The sequence below is a fragment of the Octodon degus genome, unplaced genomic scaffold (assembly GCF_000260255.1).
Source record: "Octodon degus isolate 3935 unplaced genomic scaffold, OctDeg1.0 scaffold00021, whole genome shotgun sequence".
In the NCBI taxonomy this organism is placed as follows: Eukaryota; Metazoa; Chordata; class Mammalia; order Rodentia; family Octodontidae; genus Octodon; species Octodon degus.
This window is the reverse complement of record NW_004524597.1, coordinates 8,828,507-8,836,325: the sequence shown is the minus strand read 5'-3', so window position 1 is coordinate 8,836,325 and position 7,819 is coordinate 8,828,507. Positions and strand designations below refer to the sequence as shown.

At 48.8% G+C, this 7,819-nt stretch overlaps 1 protein-coding gene across 9 annotated transcripts in view; it reads left to right on the top strand.

Moving 5' to 3' along the window:
• Nucleotides 1–486: 486 nt before the first annotated feature.
• Nucleotides 487–7,819, top strand: part of Flywch1 (FLYWCH-type zinc finger 1) — a 26,826-nt gene continuing 19,493 nt past the window's right edge. For 2 of the 9 annotated variants that reach the window (XM_023711491.1, XM_023711481.1), the window contains exons 1-2: nucleotides 574–705; nucleotides 3,451–3,561. The gene's annotated coding sequence lies outside the window, so the exon portion shown is untranslated. The other 7 variants (XM_023711484.1, XM_023711488.1, XM_023711482.1 and 4 more) reach the window with 7 other exon arrangements.

The following is a 7,819-nucleotide window of genomic DNA, read 5'->3' as shown; positions in this document are numbered from 1 at the left end:
GGGGGGGGGATTGAACTCAGGTCCTTGCGCTAAGAAATTTTTGAGCGCTTGCCTGGCAAGCACAAAAGACTGAGTTCAATCCCTGGTTCTGCAAAAAAAAAAAAAGAAGAAGAAGAAGAAATTTTTGGCCCATGACTCAGGAAAGTGACGGGCCTAAGTAAGGGCACATAGAAACGCACGCTGCGCTTGGCAAACAGTCCCCTGGAGCAGGTCCCGGGGCGGTCTCGGGCCCATCTGCCCCGCCCCTGTGCCGAGAGCGCCCTCCCCGCTCCCCCGCGGGGTCCCGGGTCCCCGCAGTAAATCCGGCCACCACCCGCCCAGGTCGCGGCGGCCCAATCCTGGGCTGGCACCGCCTCCTTCGTGACACAGGTACCCGCCCCCGCACGCCGATTGGCCTGGCCGTCCGCGGGGGCCTGGCAGGAAGACCGGGAGGAGCGGCCCGGAGGAGCGGCCGGGAGGAGCGGCTCCACTGCCCCGCTGCGCATGCTCGCCGGGAGCTACAGGGGCGTCGCTAGGCTGGCTGTGCACGGGGGCGCGCGGACGCGGGGCTCGCTCCCGAAGGGGCAGGTGGGGGTGGGGTGCGGGCGCCGGGGTCGCGGTGGCTGGAGCGGCCAGGGCGGCCGGGTCGATGCCTGTGGCTGCCGCAGCCGGGGTTGAGGCACCCGCCGCGGCTCCATCCGGAGAGGGAGGGCCCCGCTGCCGTCGGTGAGGACGGGGCCCCGCGGGCAGGGAGGGTCCTGCGCGGATGGACACCCCCCGCCCGGCCCGCCTGGGTTCCGGGTTGATCTGGAAGGGGGAACCTGGCAATGAGCCCCAGGCTCGGGCCGTCTCCTTGTCGACCACCTGCGGTTCACCTCCTTTCTCCTTGCTCCGCCTCCCCCAGCCCTCTCGACCCCTAGACTGAATGAGCCTCACACCCCCACATCGGGAGCCCCACATTCGCCCGGCTTCTCCCGGCCTTGTCTGCCCACCCAGGGTGCATCCATCCTCACCCTTCCAGTCCGGTCTGAGCTGGGCGTACGGAGGTCTTGGTGACCTTGCACTTTTTGCTGGTTGCCTCCCCTCTCCTAGTTGTGACTCTGTAGGTTGTCTGTTGTGGCTTCCAAACTTTTTAAGTGAACCTACACTGAGAAATATGTTTAAGGTGCATAGCTTATGCCTGTAGGTATAGTTACTGAGCCACAAGTTTAAAGGGAGACGCACAGTCCGGCACACATGACGCAGATCCATTCTAGCTCTTGTCTGATTCATTTCACTCCATTCCAAAGGCCTTTGCTTCGGGTACCAAATGGATCTGGCAGCTTGATGCCTTGATTTAAACTCTCCTTTAGACCTTACCTATGGAGGAAACTGAACTGTCACAACCAGATAATCACTGTAAACTACTAATTGCAAAGCAAGGCATATTTTTATTTTTACATTCCTGCTTCCCAAGGCCAGTATCATTTCTAAGGCTTGACTGTGATTTTCTGGTGTGGTTGGGTCAGATTCATCTTGTTCCTCTTCCAGATGCCACTAGTTGGAGAAGAAACAGGATGGAGCTGGTACAGAGCTGAGGGTGTGTTCAGCTCCACAGAGGGAGACGATTTTTACTAGGAGAGGCATGGAGAGAGCTAAGCTTTAGGAAGAACAGCCTGACACTTACTCCTTGGGGAGAAGGGAGATGCTTAGTTTGCCCAGGTTTGGTGTGAAGAGGCAGTGAGAAACTAAATTCTGAGATGACAGGCCAGGGAGGCCAGCCAAATAGCTCAGCAGATTAAAGTGCCTGCAAGCAGGCACAGGGGCCCAGTTTGATGCATGGGCCTGCCCTACCCCCGCCTCCAGGGTGTGCTGAGACAGCAATTGAGACAGCAAGGTGACTGCACACCTGAAATCCCCACTCTTGGGAGGCTGTAAACAGGCAGATCACTACAAGTCCGATCTAGTAGTGAGACCCTGAGCACCCTGTAGACCCTTGGTGAGGGAAGGAGATGGAATATGAGAGTGATCAGATCTAAAGGGACAGAGAGGGGCCGGGGAGATGGCTCAGTAGGATAAGCGCTTGACTGGCAAACGCAAGGCTCTGAGTTCAATCCCCGGTTTCGAAAAAAAAAAGTAAAGGGACAGAGATTGAAGGACACATTAGGAGAGGTACAGGAGGAATGAGAGTAGCCAAGATTCTGGTGTAGTGTGATGAGGTGAGGCTATTGTATTAGCTTTCTGTCACTGTAGCAAAATACCTGCAGTAATTAAAGGTTTATTTGGCTCATGGTTTTGGAGATTCCAGTCCAAAACCAGACCTTCTGAGGGCAGTTCCTGATGCCAATGAGGAAGAGCATATGGTAGAGCTGCCTGCTTACCTCAGGTCTAGAAAGTAAAAGAATGGGGAGAAGGGGCTGGGGTCCTACTGATCTCTTCAGGAACACACTCCCAGTGACCTCAGGACCTTCTACAAGGCCTACTTTCAAAAGGTCCCACCACCTCCCAGTAGCATCACCCTGGAGACTCAGCCTGCAACATATGGGTCTTCAGAGAACATTCGCTCTTCAAGCAAGGGCTGGGGTGGTCTCACCACTAGACGGAATCTATCTGCCACTCATTCATTCTTTTTTTGAGATGGTCACTGTGTGATTTAAACTTCCCTTAAACTCACTGTGTAGTCCAAGCTGGGCTCAAACTCATTGCAATCTTTCTGCCTCAGCCTCTTTATTGGGAATATAGGCAACATTGCCCAGCTTGTACTCTGCATTTCTTTTTTTCTTTCTTTTTTTTTTTTTTTTTTTTTTTTTTTTTTTGGTGGATCTGGGGTTTGAACTCAGGCCCTCACACTTGCCAGGGAAGTGCTTATTCTACCGAGCCATCTCCCTGGACCCTCTGCATTTCTAAGTGGCGTTGGAACAGTGACTTTCAAGCAGTTTTGCCTCTCAGGGGGCTTGTAGCAATATTAGAATTTGGGAAGGCTGGCGGGGGAAGGATGGTTGTGGTACCACTGTCTATGTACAGGTGGAGGCTGAGATGCTACCCAACATCCCACAAGGAGCAGAACAAAGAAGTATTGAAAGCAAAATGCCACTGGTGCCAAGGTTGTGACATCTGCTGTAGAGTAGTAAATCTTAATCTTTTGGGGGATCACCAGCACCTTCAACCTCTGCCGGAAATAATGTTGCGTACACAGTTAGTGGATGAGATTCTGGGAGGGTGACTAATGCTGTCTGCGTTCATGCCTGCATGTGATCGCAGGAAGGCTCAGGAGTCAGCCAGAGCACCCTGTGAACCTCATGGTTCATTGGTGGGGCAACTGCTGGGGTCATCCAGAAGGTTTTTAGATAGCAGGCCCTTCCCTCCACCTTCTTTCAGTGCTCAGAACCCTGCTGCGCCTGCACAAAGAACTCCTTGTCGTGAGTAATGATTTACAGTTTATAGCAGAATTTCCCTCACAGTATCTTATTTGCTCCTTTTCCTCCTTCACAGGTAAAAGCAGCCAGAGGACTTGCTCGACTTGTCCAAGGTCTGCTTGGCAAGCCCCAGCCCCTGCCCCGGGGTGGGTGGATGGTGATGGTGTAGTTCTCTCATGCGGTGAAGGTAATTCTTATGCTTCACTAGCAAAAGCTCCTGTCTGTCATTACCTCGGCAGTTAGAGGTTGGGCTTGGGGCACCTTGAGAGGCTCCTGAGAGTACTTAATACTCTGTGGCTCTTGGACCTCTGCCAAGCCCTTTATGACCACCAGCAGGATAGCAGTGCCAAGCAGCAGTCTTCCTGCCTCACTCATCCCTTTTGTGACTTGACTATATTCAGGGAAGAGAGGATGAGAGGATGATGTGCCGAGATCTTGGAGAATACTTTGTGTGTGTGTGTGTGTGTGTGTGTGTGTGTGTGTGTGTGCGCACGCGTGCTTATGTGTGCATGTGCGCATGCCTATATGTGTGATGCCAGGAATTGAACTCAGAACCTTTGCACTCAGAACTAGCACTTAAAAAAATTAATTTTCTAATTTTTGAGATAGTCTAAGTCACTAAGTTACCCAGGTTGAGCTCAAAGTTATAGTTCTCGTGTCTCAGCCCCCCAGAGTGCTTGCTGGGGTTATAGGTGTACAGCCATTGTCCACCATGCATGGATTTTTGAGATTCTTGAACACCTCATTTATATCCACCTGATCTGAAAATATTCTGTTCACTCAACAAGTCTTTGTTAGGAAATAAAACTTTCCATATAGATACAGTGTCTATATGCTAAGGACTTTGCGTAACCTATTGCTAGATAACAAGTCAGATATTACAGCTTATGTGTAAGAGAATCCAAGGAAGGTTCCAGAAAACTATAGCACAGGAATATTGAAATTGTTGGGGGTGGGGTGGGAATGGGGGCTGGAATCAAACCCAGGACCTCACACTGGCTTGCCAGGCAGGTACCATGCTATGCTGCTGAGCTATATCTCAAGCCCAAGAATATTGAAATTAATGTGCAAGCGGGGGCAAAACTGATTCACAGTAGGAGAATTTATCTACATATTTGTATTTATTTACATGGAAAGAGAACATTTACTCATACATGTGAACAGGTTTTTGTTCATCTATAATTTATACAGTTATAAAAATAACTCAAAGTTAATGAAAGAATGGAATCAGATAACCTAGAAGGATGTGTTCCAAAGAGTGCATGGTTTTACCCTGAAGCACATATTTTCCATTTGGCTGAATCATCAAAGACACACCTGTAATCCCAGCGCTCAGCAGGCTGAGGCTGGACGATTGTGAGTTACAGCAAGCTCCTGTCCACTGTCTCTCCCAACATTGCCACATATGTTGCCCAGGTGCCAGTAAGAGCCTAAGGCTGAGATAAGTACTGTAGTTAAAAGTGGACCAGCAGGCAAAGAGAGGGTAGCAGCCCACCAAAGTGTTAGGATCCATCCCCCACCAGGTTATAATGAACATCCTCATCCTGTGTGAAGACAGAACTTCAAGCCAGCACCAAGAGCGCCAGTGCTCTGGGAGGCAGAGACAGGAGGATCACAAGTTAGAGTGTGTCAGAAGATGTTTGAAAAAGTGATGCTGAGGCCTAGTGTGAAAGCCCTGGTTTCTAGCCCCAGCATGGGGGTGGGGTATATGTAGGCTGGGGATGGGGCAGCCAAGCACTGAGGAAACCATGGTTTCTTGAACCCTTTTTCTCTCAGAAGTGTGGAAGATTTATTCCTCAGGTTCAAATGGAAAGCCTCCTCAGTTTGAAAATAATTATGAACTTATATTTCTAATTACAAAATAAGGCATACATGTTGTGAAAGTATTTTGAGGGGTTTTTGGTTTTGTTTTTAAGGAAATCTTCCTATGAGTTTTACTACCTTTCAGGTACTTCCTCTCCTTGCTATTGCTGAACTTTAGGATTAGCACCCCCAGCCCCAACCTTAAAGCAAGTTATGTCATGTTGACCTATTCTTCAGAACGATTTCCAGGTTATTTTCTTTTGAAAAGTATTTTTGTAGGGCCGGCCAAATAGCTCAGCGGATTAAAGCACCTGCAAGCAGATGCAGGGGTCCAGAGGTTTGATCCCCAGGCCTGCCACGCCGACCCCACCCCCCAGGGTGCACTGAGACAGCAATTGAGACTGGGCGTGGTGGCACGCGCCTGTAATCCCAGCTCTTGGGAGGCTGTAAGCAGGTGAATCACTGTTAGCCTGATCTAGTAGTGAGACCCTGAACAGCCTGTAGCCCCTTCCCTGAAATACAGAAAAAAAAAAAAAAAAGAAAGAAAGAAAGGTATTTTTTCGACCTAGCCAAATAAATCTCCCTATTACACAGCTTCAGAGCATCATAGCCTCTCTTCATAGTTAGGATTTCAAAGAGAGATCGTTTAGCATAGGGTTTATTTTTGAGACAGGGTCTCAAACTCAAGCTGATCCCTCTGCCTCTAACTCCCAAGTGCTGGGATTACAGGTGTGCGCCACCATGCGCGCCTGGCCAAGGAGTCCATTTTTGAATTTCATCCTATTCTTGGGACTTAGTATGCTATAAACAGTGGAGTGGTGTGGAGTGGTGTGGAGATGGCTGTCCCGTGGTAGGCCTGTACCGCGGACACTACCAGGAGTTAGCATGCTACGGAGCAGTATACAGTATGCCAGTGAGAAGCTCCCTGAGGTGCAGTGAGTGGTGGGGGGAATAGTGTAAGGTTATATAAAAGTACTGATTTTTCTTTCTCTTTTGCGAGAATATGAAACAAGAACTTGAAGTAGACGCTACTTGCAGTGGTTGTTAGTGTTTACCTGATAAAACTGTGGAGGGTGCAGAAGGGTTTTCCTTGGGAGTGAAGGAAATGGTTTTGGGGGTGGTAGTCCAAGAAAAGCCTTATTTGTATTTCTAAAAATCTGCTTTGTAATTTACTGCAGTAAGATTCACCAATTTTAACTGTATACTTTGATTAACTTGAAAGATATATTCAGTAGCCACCATCACAATCAAATCAAATGTCTCTGGGCTGGCAAGATAGCTCATCGGTCTGAAGCACTTGCTTAGTAAGCTTAGGCAAAGCGCAGGGACCATGGTGTGATCTGTGGCACCACATGCCACGCCCGCCACACCCACCACACCCCCAGGGTAGGTAGGCTGAGCCGGCTGGCCACACACACACACACACACACACACATCATAAATGTTTCTGTTACTCCTGATGTTCCTTTATGCTCCTTTGTCGTCAGCTTCCCTTCACTGCTAGGTCCAGGTCACCACTGATCTGCTGTCACTATAGTTTCTCTCTCCTAAGATTGCATTTATGTTTTTTTTGATCTTTTATTTATTTGGTACAGGGTCTTGTTACACAGCTCAGACTTGTAGTGATCCTCCTGTCTCAACTTCCCCAGCTCTGGGATTGCAGGCGTGCTCCACCACGCTTTGTTTCAGTGGCCGACTTGGCACGGGGCTGGCATGACATGTGGTACCAGACATCAAACCTGGGTCCTTGAGCTTGTCAGGCAGTGTGGTTAGACCACAGAGCTATCTCCCCAGCCCTCAAGATTTCATTTAAATGGAAACAGATGATGTGTAGTTTCTTTCTGTTTAGCTGTTTTTTCTTAGCATGATTTTGAGATTCATCTGCATTAATACATGTATCAGGATTTTTTAAATTGCTAAACACTATTCATTGATTAGATAGGGTTTTTTTTTTGTTTGTTTGTTTTGTGTTTTTTTTTTGAGACAGGGGCTTGCCATGCAGTCCAGACTGGCCTTGAACTCACTATGTAGCTCAGACTGGCTTCAAACTCATGATGATCCTCCTGCCTCAGCCTCCTGAACATTGGGATTACAGGTGTGTGCCACCATGTCCATCTTAGTTTTTAGTTACTGTAAATAAACCTACTATGAATGAGAGAGAGAGACAGAGATAGAGACAGAGACAGAGAGAAAAAGAGAAAGAGAGCGCTTAAGTCCAAAGGCAGACACTGAAAGTTTAAATGGTGGCTGTCCTTACTTGCCTGGCTCTGGATCACAGGAACCTGAGGCTGAGCCCTGGATTCCTCCTCTCTAAAATGAATACCAAGGGACTGGAGAGATGGCTCAGTGGTCTAAAGCACCTACTTGGAACAAGCTTGGCAAAGCACAGGGACCGCGGTTTGATCCCCCAGCACCACATGCCAGCCAGCTGCGCCCCCTGGTGGGCTGAGCTGCCCCCCCCACAATAAATAAATGTTAAAAAAAAATTTTTAAAAATAAAATGGATACCAATCTAATTGATGAGACTGTTTAAAAGATAAAATGAAATAATGCACTAAAAAAAGTGAAATAATAGGACCAGAGAGACAGCTCAACAGCATAAGCACCTGCCTGGCATGTGCAAGGTCCTGAGTTTGATCCTC